Consider the following 13,454-nt stretch of genomic DNA (forward strand, 5'->3'; position numbering starts at 1 on the left):
TTTTTACCAAAAGCTCACTCCCTTTGCATTTCTCCTAGGATTTCTGAGGATACCCCAACTAGCCGACAGGGGGCCGGGGCTGGTTCTGAGGATGGGGTGGGGCTGAGGGACCGAGGGGGCGAGCGCCCCGGAGGACCGCCGGGCGCCCTCCCTGGAGGCCAGTCCCTCCCGGCGCCTCAGGGTCGGCCTTTTCTGCGCGGCGCCAATAACACCCGCCACTGCTTCCTTCGGGGGGCGGCTCGAGGGCCGTAGGCTGTGCCCGCGGACCGCGCACGGGAAGCGCCTCGGGGCGGTGAGGCGCACGCCGAAGCCTGGGGCTCCGAGCCCGACGGAGGGCCTGTGCCCCCGAGCGGGCAGGGGGACCCCGGAAACCGCTGCCCTCAGCCCGCCGCGAGCCGCAGCGCACCTTCCAGCCCGCGGGCCGCGCACGCTCCTCCTCGGGCCTCGGGCTCCTCCCCACTCCCGCCTCCAGTCTCAGGTGGACAGAGTTTTTCCTCGGGACAGGTGGCGGCTTCTCAGCGCTATAGCGACGACCCGACCGGCAGGCCGGCCCGGGCGCTGACCGGGGCGTCGTGACGTCATCACGCCCTCCCCAGGCGCTCGGCCTCGCGGGCCGTGCGTCAGCCCGGCCGGGGGCGGGGCTGCGAGGGGCATCGTTCAGGCGCGGCCGCCCGGGCTCCAGGGCCCCGGGAACCAGGATAAGTACGACGGCCGCGGCGACTGGGGTTCGAGGTGGAGCGTGCCCTGTATTTTGCATACGGCTTCCGGGGCCGGTAGCGGCGCGCCGAGAGGAGGGGAAAGTGCGGCGGCCCTGGAACCTGGATATCGCGCGAGGCAAGCTGCGCGCGGGCGGGCGGGCTATGGCGCAGGCGGGTTGCGGGGCCGGCGCTGGTGGCGGGGCCCGGTGCATGGCGGTCTGTCGGCGGAGTCGCCCTCGGGGGCTGTCAGGTTGGTGGCTGTGGGAAGAGTGGGTCCACCGTGCCCAGGTGGGAGGACGGGCGGGCGCAGGGCCCGGGGAAGGTCCCGAGCCCGTCGTGCCCACCTTCCTGCGGCCCTAGCCCGGCGGCCGGGCGGCTGGCTGGACGGCGGCTGACCCTTCCCCCACCCCGGGTCCGGGCCCCGGCCTTCCCCTCCGTTCCGCCCCGCGGCTCCTCCCCCACCACTCCCACCCCGTGACTGCGCCCGCCTCCACCTCCTTGGCCCCACACCCCACCAACTGACCCTGAGACCTCCCCAGGTAACCCTCAATTCTTAGTCACGGCTCTGACAACCTAGGAACTTCCCCGGCACTGCGCAGGACCCGCCGACTCGGTGACTCCCTCAGTTCTAACAGTGACTCCCGACCTCAGATCCCCGCCCCCCTCCCTGATGATCGCACACCTTTTCAGTGACCCCACTGGTCCAGTAACCCCTCCACTTCTACCGTGTTCCCCCACAAACTTGGTGAGTTTTAAGCCCTACTCCAATAATTTCCCACCCGGTCATCTACAAATTCTCAATATGTGATCATCCCTTCTTTCCCCCGTTACCTCATGATCCTCATTCCATGTTCCCCCTTCATCCTAAAGTCACCCCCACTGACATCCCTCCGCACTCCAGCCCTCCAGTGTCAATCAGCACATGACAGAAATGCTCTGGCACCATGCTGGTGCCCAGGAAGATAAGGAGACGAATGTGAAGTAGTAGTAGTTGGAGGCATCAAAGAATTCTGGATGTAGTGTGGGCCCAGATTCAAGTTCCTAGCTATGTCAGGCTTGTGCTTTGGGAACCTGGGAGAAGCCCCTTCCTCACTCTGGACCTCAGTTTCTCATCTGTACTGTGATAAGGTTGGTTTAAAGGATCTCCATTTACTTCCAGCTGTGAGATTCTGCAGTTCTCAGTCAAGATAATCCTCTTTTGCAATTATTTCGATCCCCTTCCCTAGGAGGTTACTCTTGTGACCTCACCCCAGGGTCCACTTTCTTCATAATCCTTATTCTCTCGCTCCCATGACCCCCTACACTCGAAATAGTCCAAACCTATTTCCCTTGAGCTGGATTGCAGCGTGCGTCAGCTCCCAGCATTGCTGTGATAAGAGACCTGGGTTCTGGTGTGACGGTAGCCCTTCAGCTATGGCACGTCAGGCATACCCTTTAGCCCCTCTGAACCCTCAGTCTCTACTTTTGCTAAGTGAGTATAATAGTAGTGCCTGAGATAATGCATGCAAAGCACTTGACACCATACCTGGTCCTCTGTTTACCTTGCAACAACCCCAAGAGGTGGTGGATATATATCCACCACCACTTCCCATTTTTGTTTCTTTGTTTTGGGTTGAATTTAAGTAAATGAAGAACCTGAAACTCAGATAAGTAGCAGAGCTGGGATTTGAACCCAGTCTTCAAAACCCGTTTTCTCCATTACCTCTCTTGTCCTCAAACCTACCTAGTTTTCTAGGTCACCATCAGCCCCTTGTTTCTTATTTTCTAATAATTCCTAAACTGAATGTCAACTCATTCCACAAATCTCAAGGTTTCTGTTACCCTTTGCCCCATGGCTTAGTGACTTCATTGTTCATGACTTTTGACCCCACATGCCCTGAGACCCCTGTACCTCAATACCGCTCTTCATTGACTGTCCAGATGTCACCTCACCTTAAGAGCCCCTGGAGCCCCTGGGCCTCACTCCATTACCTCACTCACCCTAAGGTATTTCCCACCTCATTGGCACTTTACCCCAAATCCTCTCATCCTGTTAAGTTCCTTACAGGCAGGAATTCAGTCTTTCCTCATATGATCTCTTTCTACTTTCAGTCTCTTCTCAGTGTTCTAGCTGCCTTCTACCAACCTCAGCCACATCCTTTACCCAAAACCATCTAATCAGCTCTTCATCTAGAGTGACCTCCTTCACCCAGTTTATAACCTCTATGCCCTCCCATCCTGAGACCCTCCTTTTTACACTCTGTCCAGTGAGCTGTGTGTTCCTGCCCCTCAGATTCCCAGATCTCATGGCATTCTCATTTTTATCAGTGATGATTCTTCAAACCAGAATCATCTTTTACCCTTTCCCTCTCCATGTCTGTCGTTTCTCAGTGCCTTCTTCCTGCCTTCCCTTATTTTTCTCCCAACCATCCTCACCTCACCAGTGTCAATAACATTGGTTTAATGCAAAGCTCTCTCCCATCCCAACTCTGCCCTTTTTTCCCACTGTCCTATGCATTTAACTCCAGGACCACATGAATGACCCTACTGCTCAGCTCTCCTTCCTTCATGCACAGCACTGTCCAAACCATTGGCCTCTTTGACTTGTTCAAAGAACTACACTCTTCTCTGGAAAGTTCTGATAATCACGAAGATCACAGCCCTTTAGGTAGCAAGAAAGAGAGATCTTGGAAATTCTTCTGAATCAATCTAGCCTTGTCTCCTTGACCCACTCCCATGATCCTATCCTGTTTATGAAACTTCTTGCTGTATAGGCCCTAAGGGTAGAATGCTTTGAGTGTCAGCTTCTGCCGGCATTGAATTAGCTCCATTGTTTTCCAAGCCCTGGGAAGATTTTTCTGTCCCCTCCCACTGGAGGACTAGATGGGTAGTAGCAAAATGTGACATTAAAGATCCACATCCAAAGTCTATTCTGTGGGTCACCAAATTCCCAGGCCTCTTATAATGTACTTATTGACCCTACAGCAATAAATACAGCAGAGGGCTAAGCTGGAGTTAAGGAAGGGGTAAACCCTGGGGTCTACAAATTCTGTGGGTTTTATTTTTTAAAAGGAGGTTTTGCCTTAGGCTTATTTAATCTTTCTTAGGGCCGGGTACATATTCTGCTTTGTGTATATGTATACTCTTTTCACGCACTCTCCCACCCCCAATGTGATTTCTTTGGGAACAGAGATTGGGTTTTCTTTACCTTCTGTCATCTTAATCCTGTCCCTCATATTTTCAGGTAGTCAGTAAATACTGGATTGAATTAACACATTCAGAAATTTTACATCAGTACAAACAAGCGAAAACAACTTACATCTACATTCATTTTTTAGCCACAACAGTCCTCTCCCCAAGTCCTTCCAAAGGTGACAGTGGGCAAGTCTGGAGTTTAGCAGTCTGGAATTTAGACATCTCTTTTTTTTAGTGGTTACTCTGGTGGGGGAATGGTGTAAGTGCTTGTTTTTACTGTATTCTGCTAAGATTAGCGATTGACATAGTTGCTAAAATTCCATGGTTACAAGGCCTGGGTCTGACATATATAGACCAGTTCTCAAAAACAAACAAACAAACAAACAAACAAACAAACAGCTAGATGAAATATTTAGTGGGAGTTGCAGACAGAATAAAGGAAACCAAATTAGCAAGATGTTGGTAATTGTTGAAATTGGGTAATGGGTTCATTATATTATTCTTTCTATTGTTGTATATGTTTGAAATCCATAATAAAATTGTAAAATAAAAATGGACCACTAGATGAACAAGTGAGAGTTTAACACAGTTCCTTGGAAAACACCTCAGAGTAAATGAGCTGCTGTTGCTGAGTCAATAGCATTATCTCCGTTAGTAATATATTTAGTCCTGGCCTATCTTTGACCTCTTCTGTTTGTGAGATACCAGGATGCTAGATACAAAATTAGCACCCTGCAGAATTTTGTACCTGGTGGCCTGGGAATTGTAACACCCTGGCAACAAGCACCTGTGGCTCTGGTCCTTCCCTGCTCCCCAGCCCAGGTGTAGTTTCTGGTGGTAAAGGAATTGACTGTACCTGAGAAGAAGCTGAGGCAGTGGGGACATGAGGGAGGGATCAGAACTCAACTAGGCTCTTCTTCTGGCCTAATGTCTTTAGATTACTGGAAGATCCTAAAGGTAACGATGTTCATTCATTCACTGATCCATTCCAAAAATGTCTGGTGAATATCTGCTAGAGGCCAGGTACTTTTCTAGTACCTGGGGGTAGAGCAATGAATAAAAAAAGTTCCAAGACTTAAGGAGCTCACCTTTTGGGGAAGTTGAGGAAGGCTCCCTCAATTTGTTTACAGTAAACAAGTAAGGAAAGTATATATTGAGAAAATTAATCAGAGAAGGGAAATAGAGAATACCAGGGGTCGGGGTATTATATTTTAAGTACGGTGGTCAAAGAAGTTCTCACTAAAAAGGTCACATTTGAGCAAAGATCTGAATGAAGTTAAGGCGTCAGCCGAGCACATATGTGGAGGAAATGTATTCCAGCCAGCAGGAACAGCAAGTACAAAGGTCCTTAGGCAGGAGTGTGCCTCGTATATTTGAGAAACACAAGGACGCCAACCAGTATGGCTGCAGTAGGGTAAGAGAGGAAACAGCAGAAGCAGGAATGAAGTGGATTAGTGGCAGATCACATTGGGCATCACAGGCACTGTATTGTGAATTGTGAATGAGATGAGAACCATTGGAGGGTTCTAGGCAGATAAGTGACATGAACTGACATAAAGGATCATAATTGCTGCTATGTTGAAAATTGTAGGGGCTGAGAGTGGGACAAGGAAAACTAGTTAGAAGTCTACTGCAATAGTCCAGGCAGAAGAAGTTGGTGGCTTGGACCCAAAATAAAGCAATAAAGAGTGAGAAGTGGTTGGATTCTGGATATATATTTTGAAAGAGGAGCCAACAGGATTTGCTGATGGATTAGATGCAGCATGTGAAAGAAATAGAGAAGTTGAGGAAGGCTCCCTCATTTTTGGCCTGAGCAACTAAAGGATGGAGTTCCCATTTAGTAAAATTGGGGAGCCTAGAGGAGGGGCAGGTTGTGAGAGTGGGGATAAGGAATTCACTTTTGAATATGTCAGGTTTAAGATTTTTTTGGATATGGGGATATTGACTAAGCTGGATTTACTCATGTTAGACATGAATAAATTTTTGCTCTCCTGGGAACTAAAAGAACATTGTTACTGGGTAAGAGACAGGAGTATGGTGGGGAAAGCACTGGTGTTTCCAGTGTGCGGCCCAGCTTTGCCACCTGGAGCTCTGTGATCCTTTGGGACTGCTCTGCAGCTCTGGACTCTGTATCTTTATCTGCAAAATGACTGCTTTAGACTAGACAAGAGCTGTCATCTCAGCCCCTCCCATTGCAAGAGTTGATGAATTAGTGCTTAGAGTAAAAACGATACTATATCTGTATACTTGAGAAATTATTTTGGAAACTGCTGAGCTCTACACAAGGTGGCGGCATTGGTAGTAAGATTCCTTCCTTCTTTGCTAAAGTAATATGTAGAGTGCTTGCCGTGTGCTGGGTGCTGTGCTGGACCCAGAGGCTACGATAACACACAAGATGCATCCGTGCCTTTGAGCCACCTGGTATAGCTTCACTGCCAAGTGCAGAGGAAACAGGCTGGAGTCTGTTGGTCTGGTGTGACATTAACTATGGAAACCTTGTTATTGACCTGGGTGTAGGGGAAACAGTGAACGTGGATGTGAGAGATGAGGCAAGGGGGTATTCCAAGTGAGGAAAGAGTGGTCATTCTAGCCAGGGCTGGTGGAAGAGTTAGGGTAGTGGGACGCGTTCCTTTGCTCCTTCATTCTTTCACTCAGTATTTACTCCTCTGCTAGGAACTTCTCTTAGGGAGCTCATCGTTCCGTGGTAGATGAAAGGCTTCAAATCTGGTCTGAGGACTTTCAATTAGATTTTGTTCACAATAAGTGGCGCTGATTTAGGATTCAAATTTGAGCTAAAGAGCTCAGTTAGCTATGTGACCTAATAGTATTATTCATTTAGTATCTGTGGGCACATTCTTTATTAGGTGCCGATTAAGCTGAAATGCGTGCTCTCCAGGAACTTAAATTATAAGCAGTATAACAGAAAGTAGGAGTGTGTTATTTTCCCCGCAAAAGAATCAAGTTTATGGAAAACATACCATGGCAGGGTTTATCTCCTCACTGCATCTGGAAGCAGTGTTTACCCTTGTGTCATTTAGATGTCGATATTTATGTTGTAAAGAGAGTCTCTGACAAGCTAAACAAGAGACACAAATCCAAGTACAGCTGACGCTGTTGTCTGGTGGCATTAAGCTACTGACAAAACCTTAGATCCCTCTTGCCCTGGCGGCTATCAATAAAGGTATAGAAATGAGAGTGACCGTGTGAGGAGCTCACAAATGCTGTGCAGTTTCTTTGTTTTGCTGGTAGAAGTGCAGTTCAGAACCAGAAAGAGCTGCAATGTTGGGTGCGACATTCAAAGCCTCACAGCACGTCACACTGTCACAGCTGGAAGTCAGAGTGCTTCTTCCAGTGCCTCTGGGTTAACACTCACCCAACCTTGCCCTCAGTAAACCATTCATCTTTGAGAAGCCCAGGTGTAACTTTTTAGCTTGGTACTGTTTCTGACTGCATGACTATTTGTTGGAAGGCCCTGCTGCTTTGGGATTTTGATAAAGCATGAGACCCATGCAGTTAAGATAAGAACCAAGGAACTGGGAGGCTCCTTGAGATTGTAGAACTGGCCTGAAGCTTGGATGTGTAGGGTGTGGCAGGGATACCTGAGACCAGAGTTCTCTGTGTCTAAAGTCATCTGCTTAACCTAGGAAGTACTGTCCTGAGATCTTAAAATCAGTGAAGGGGGGCCTTGGCCAGGAGGCTCAGTTGGTTGGAGAGTCATCCCATACACTCCAGAGAAGGTGCATCTGTGCATCTTCTAAAAAGTTGCAAGTTCCATTCCTGGTCAGGGCACATACCTAGGTTGTGGATTCGGTCCCTGGTCAGGGCAAGTACGGGAAGTAACTGATCGATGTTTCTCTCTCTCCCTTCCTCTTTCTCGAAAAATCAATAAACATATCCTTGGATGCAGATTTGAAAGAAAAACAATAGTGGCGGGGAAAGCAGCCCCTGCTTAGCCACTACTCCAGCTGATCTATCTTGTGACCATGCTGGGACACGTGTGTTGAAGCCAGGGTATCCTCAGGTCCTGTATAGATTTCCTGTTGCCTCTTGTCCAGCTTTATCAGCTTTCCATATAATACTCCAGAATGCCATCCATGAATTGTGAAGCTGAGTTTTCAGATGTGGTTTTGGTACAAATCTGTAACATCATGGAGTCTATCCCATCAGCACTGGACTAGCCATGCCTCAGAATGGAGACATAGATACTCCCATAACCAACAAAAGAGTGCAGAGCATGCTGTTAGACTGTCTTCTTTTATTCATTTATTTTTATTTATTTTATATAGGTAATACTTTCACAAGACTTTAATTTTTTTTTAAGTATAAAAGATACAGTGAAAAGTTCACCCTTCTATTGTTTTGCCCTAGTCACCCAGTTAGCCTTCCACAGGTAACCTTGGTTAATAATTTCTTAACTTTTCACAGATATTCTTTATGCCCATGGCAGCATACAAAAGGCACTGTTTTATACCTTGCCATTTTTATTTAATATACAGGGTGGAGAAAAAGTAGGTTTATAGTTGTTTGTGTGGAAAATAATATAATAAGTAATAAAAATACAACAATAAATTGTTTCACGTACTCACAACTATGAACTAACTTTGTATTTTAGGTTTTCGTGCCAATGTGTAAAGAGCTTTCTCATTTATTTATGTCTACATAGTAAAGAAGTTCTGTGTTGATAGACATTTATGCTATTTCCAATTTTTTGCTATTGTTGATACAAGGATACCATGAATAACCTTGGACATGTGTCATGTTGTACACATGTATGTCTACCTGTAAACTAGACATGGAATTGCTGGATCAGATGATACATACATTGATAATTTTGATTGGTCTACATAGAGCTTGTACCAGTGCGTACTCCCAGGAACAATGTATGACTGTGCCTGTTTCCCTACAGCATCATGGACATTGATTTAAGAACATACAGCCCAGCTCCAGGAGATTGTGGTTTGATTCCCGGTCAGGGCACATGCCTGGGTTGCAGACTCCATCCCGGGGGGGAGGGGGGGGGGGAGTGCAGGAGGCAGCCAATCAATGACTCTCTCAATATCTCTCTCTCCCTCTCCCTCTCCCTCTCCCTCTCCCTCTCCCTCTCCCTCTCCCTCTCCCTCCCCCCCTCCCCCTCTCCCCCTCTCCCCCTCTCCCCCTCTCCCCCTCTCCCTTCCTTTCTCTGAAATCAGTAAAGATATGTATATTTTTAAAACAAAATATACATAGCGTGCTCTCCCTCCCACGAGCAAGCCCACACCTTTCTTCCCTCTCAGGCATTCATCTCCTAAGCTCTAAGGGTCCCCATGACACTTGCAACCAAGGGAGCAGTGGGCAGCAGCAGCCCATCCCAGGCTAACTCCCTGAACCTGTCCCCAAGGCCCCCTTTTCTCTGACTTCCCAGTGAGCTAACATCAGCCCCTCCTTGGGTCATTTCTTTCCTATAACATTTCTAGAGAGCCAAAGCAGTGCCTAGGCTCTCTCCTGTTGCTTTTTCTGTTCTAAGCCCTTCCTGTTTCACTGTCCCCAGCTTTAATAAATGTACTCTCAAAATCAAAAAGAAAAAAAAAAGAATATATACATTACTTAGAGATCAAGGTAGGATGCTGAATCATGGAGCTTCACCATGACACTGTTCCAAAAGACACGCAAAGCACATCAGCCCAGTTTGAAGAACATTGCATTTAAAAATATATCCAAAAGAGGTAACTGGGCCTCTGGTGGTGAGAAGAAAGGAAGACAAATTCTAGAAGAAGAAGTCCCCGACCTCCATGCTTAGATTGGCCTGAAGCAGAGGAAGAGTAGATGTCTGTCTTTGCATGCAGTACCTAGGAGGCTGGGGTACAGGTAGTAATAGGAAGGCTGTGGGCAGAATAAAGGAAAACCCCGAGAGGGAGGGGCCAGCACCGAGCAGACGGTCTTAGTGTCCACTGGAGAATTACCTCGCAGCTCGATGCTGTGCTCTTTGCATTTCAGCCACTTTATTTTTTTTTTAAAGATTATACCCCTTCTTTCCAGCACAACTGTTCATTTCTTTTTGGTCTCTTCTACCATTGTCTCACTTGGAGTTAAGGTTTCTATGAGCTAGGACTGTAGGAATGTTCAACCTTCTGTCTCTTTTTACTTGTTAACCCCTCCATTAATCCAGATGTCTCGTGGTTCTTGTCTAACACATCTAAACAAGCATCTTTGTGCAAATAGCTCTTGTTCTCTGGATTCTTTTTGTGGAGTGAATTACAAAGATGAAGTTATTAGATCTCAGATGCTGAACCTTCCCCAGTGGGGTTCAGCATTGACACACTGTTCTCTGGAGAGCCTGGAGCAGTCTCTAGTGCCGTCAGCAATGCACGCGTGGGCCTGCCTCCTGGCTTTGCCAACGTCCATGGTTGGGGATCTTTTATTAATACACTTTATTTCTTAGAGCAGTTTTAGGTTTATAGAAAAATTGAACAAAGTACAGAGTATTCCCATATACTTCCCCCATCCTCTGTTCCCAGTTTCCCCCAAAATAAGCAGACCTCAGAGATAGTTCAGGTTCAGTCCCAGACTACCGCAGTAAAGCAAATATGGCGATATGGCGAGTCACGGAAGTTCTTTAGTGTCTCTGTGCATATAAGTTATGTTTACACTATACTGCAGCCTATTAAGTGAGCAATAACATTTTGAGTAGTAAACAGTGTACATAACTAATGAATGCTAACCAGTATCTGAGCCTTCAGCAGGTCATAGTGTTCTTGCAGATGGAGGGTTTTGCCTCGTTGACAGCTGCTGAGTGATTGGGTGGTGGTTGCTGAAGGGTGGCAGTTCCTGAAGGTTGGCGTGGCTGTGGCAATACTTAAAATAAGACAACAATGAAGTTTGCAGCATTGATTGACTCTTCCTTTCATGAATGATTCTCTGTAGCCTGTGATGCTGTTTGATAGCATTTCACCCCCAGTAGAACTTTCAAAATTGGAATCAATCCTCCCAAACCCTGCTTTATCAGCTAAGCTATTCTAAGTCCATTGTTGTCATTTCAACAGTCTTCACAGTGTCTTCACAGAAGTAGATCCTGTCTCAAGAAACCACTTTCTTTGTTCATTGATAAGACTCCTTGTCCTTTAAAGTTTGATCCTGAGACTGCAGCCAGTCAGTCACATCTGCAGGCTCCGCTCCTAACTCTAGTCCTCTTGCTGTTCCCACCTCATCTGCTGTTACTTCCTCCACTGAAGTCTTGAACCCCTCAAAGTCATCCAGGAGGGTTGGAATCACCTTCCAAACTCTTGTAATGTTCACTCAGCAAGTTGCCTCACAAACCTTCAGTTTGTTTTTAAAAACTGAAGCACAATAACACGAGATATGCCTATATTAACATCTTGCATTGGTGCAGTATATTTGCTACACTTGATGAACCAATGTTGATGTATTAACTAAAGTCCGTAGTTTACATTATGATTCACTCTTTGTGTTGTACATTCTGTGGATTGTGACAAATGCATAATGTCAGGTACCCAGCATTACAGTATCATGCAGAATAATTTCATTGCCCTAAAAATTCCCTGTGCTCCACCTGTTCACCCCCTCTCCTCCCTTTGTACCCTTGGCAACCACTGATATTTTTACTGTCTTTATAGTTTTGCCTTTTCCAGAATGTCATGTAGTTGAACTCATATTGTATGTAACCTTTCCAGATTGGCTTCTTTCACCTAGTAAAATGTATTTAAGGTTCCTCCATGTCTTTTTGCTACTTAATAGCTCATTTCTTTTTATCACTGAATAATATTCCATTGTATAGTTGTACAACACTTTATTTATTGAAGGACATTTGGTTGCTTCCTGTTTTTCGCAGCTCTGAATAAAACTGCTATAAACATAAGTTTTCAACTCCTCTGGGTAAATTAGGAGTAGTATTGTTGGATCATTTGGTAAGAGTAGGTCTAGATTTGTAAGAAACTGCCAAACTGTCTTCCAAAGTACCATTTTGCATTCCCACCAGCTATAAATAAGAGTTTCTATACCCCCACATACTTGCCAGCATTTGGTGTTGTCAGTGTTATGGATTGTGGTCATTCTGATAGGTGCATAGTGGTATCTCATCGTCTATTGGATGTTAATACTTTTCCTTTGATTTTTGGTAATTTAATAAGTAAAATATTTTCATGATTATTCTTTCTTGTTCTTTAATTACTGAGAATGAGCCTTTTTAATAAGTATTTTTTGCTTTTGAATTCATATTGTAGCCTTATTTGTCCAGTGGGAATTTGGTATTGTTCTTAGAGTTTATACGTGTCTTCATGTATATTTTTCACCCAATTTTTAAAAATTGTGGTAAAATACATTTAACATAAAATGTATTATCTTAACCATTTGTTAAAAATATGTTTTTATTGTTTTGGTGTTTTTTTTAAGAGAGAAAGGAAGGGAGAGGGAGAGAGAGATAGAAACATCAATGAGTCATCGTTGATCAGCGGCCTCCTGCACACACCCCCTCCTGGGAATCAAGCCCAAAACCCAGGCATGAGCCCTGACCGAAATCAGACTGTGCCCTCCTGGTTCATGGGACGATGCTCAGCTGAGCCACACCAGCCAGGCTCAAATAGCCCTTCTGAAGCCAGTGGTGACCCCAAGCTGAATTCCAGAAACAGTCCAGGTGTAAGTTCATCAGATCTGCACTAATTTGCTTATTGGTGTAAAGCACATCCTTAGGATAATCCTTCCAAAATACCTTTATTCTGGGCTTTTCTTTTCATGGACCAGGGTGGATTTGAAACTCAGCCATGATTGGGTGTTTACAAACTAAGGTGTTAAAATTCACTTAAACATATGGCTCAAAATTAGATTTTTAAGTTATCTGTTTTAGTTTAGATGGATTCTGTTCTGCAGTTAAGGGGTCTGCATTTTTACTGCCCTTTTGAAATTGAAAATAACCCACTTTGCCTAAGTACTCCTTTTGCTGTGACTAATTCACATTTATAAAACTGTAGTAGCTAAATAGGAAACATACTAAACAGTGATTTGGGCTTTTAACATCAGGATGCCTTTTGGAAAGAGGCATTTAGCTGATGTTTTAAATGTATGTGTGTTATGTTAATGCAAGTTTCTGTTATTTAATTTCCTGTTTTCTCTTTAAGAGTTTGTAAACCCACAGAACCACGCCTGTTTCACTAGGGGTTTGTGTGTGCATTGAAGTCTTTTTCTATAATAACAAATACTGAACAGTTTTACTACAGCTCTTCCAAATCTGGTTCTGATTTGCTACTTGATTCTCTCAGCCTCTATCCCTCCAACCTAATGCCACTCTGTCCTCTCTGAGAAGTTTTCTGTATTCCCAAATGAGGAATTTTCTGAGTGAAAATTAAGTCATTTTTTCCCCCTAAGTTTCTTTTTTTTTCTTTTTGGCTTCTAAATACAGTTTCCCTCCAGGCGGCTGAGACAGAGTACAGAAAGCCTTGTTTTAAATGTCCAGGGAGTTCTGGTTGGCAGAACTCCCTGGACATTGGAAGAGTGAACAGGTTGTAATCGAGGAGTAGCCCAGCTTGTGTGTGGGTCAGGTTAGCTCTGAACTGTGACTGAGTGGAGAATCAAATACATGGCTCCTCTTTAGTT

General features: G+C 45.6%; 1 protein-coding gene across 8 annotated transcripts in view; it reads left to right on the forward strand.

Annotated features, from left to right (window-relative positions):
• The first annotated feature begins 627 nt into the window (after positions 1-627).
• Positions 628-13,454, forward strand: part of ZNF76 (zinc finger protein 76) — a 32,530-nt gene continuing 19,703 nt past the window's right edge. For 4 of the 8 annotated variants that reach the window (XM_081139976.1, XM_081139975.1, XM_081139973.1 and 1 more), the window contains exon 1: positions 641-948. The gene's annotated coding sequence lies outside the window, so the exon portion shown is untranslated. Of the gene's footprint in view, positions 949-1,275; positions 1,444-13,454 lie in introns of all 8 variants that reach the window. The other 4 variants (XM_081139972.1, XM_081139974.1, XM_081139970.1 and 1 more) reach the window with 4 other exon arrangements.

Source organism: Miniopterus schreibersii, assembly GCF_964146895.1.
Source record: "Miniopterus schreibersii genome assembly, chromosome: 6".
In the NCBI taxonomy this organism is placed as follows: domain Eukaryota; kingdom Metazoa; phylum Chordata; class Mammalia; order Chiroptera; family Miniopteridae; genus Miniopterus; species Miniopterus schreibersii.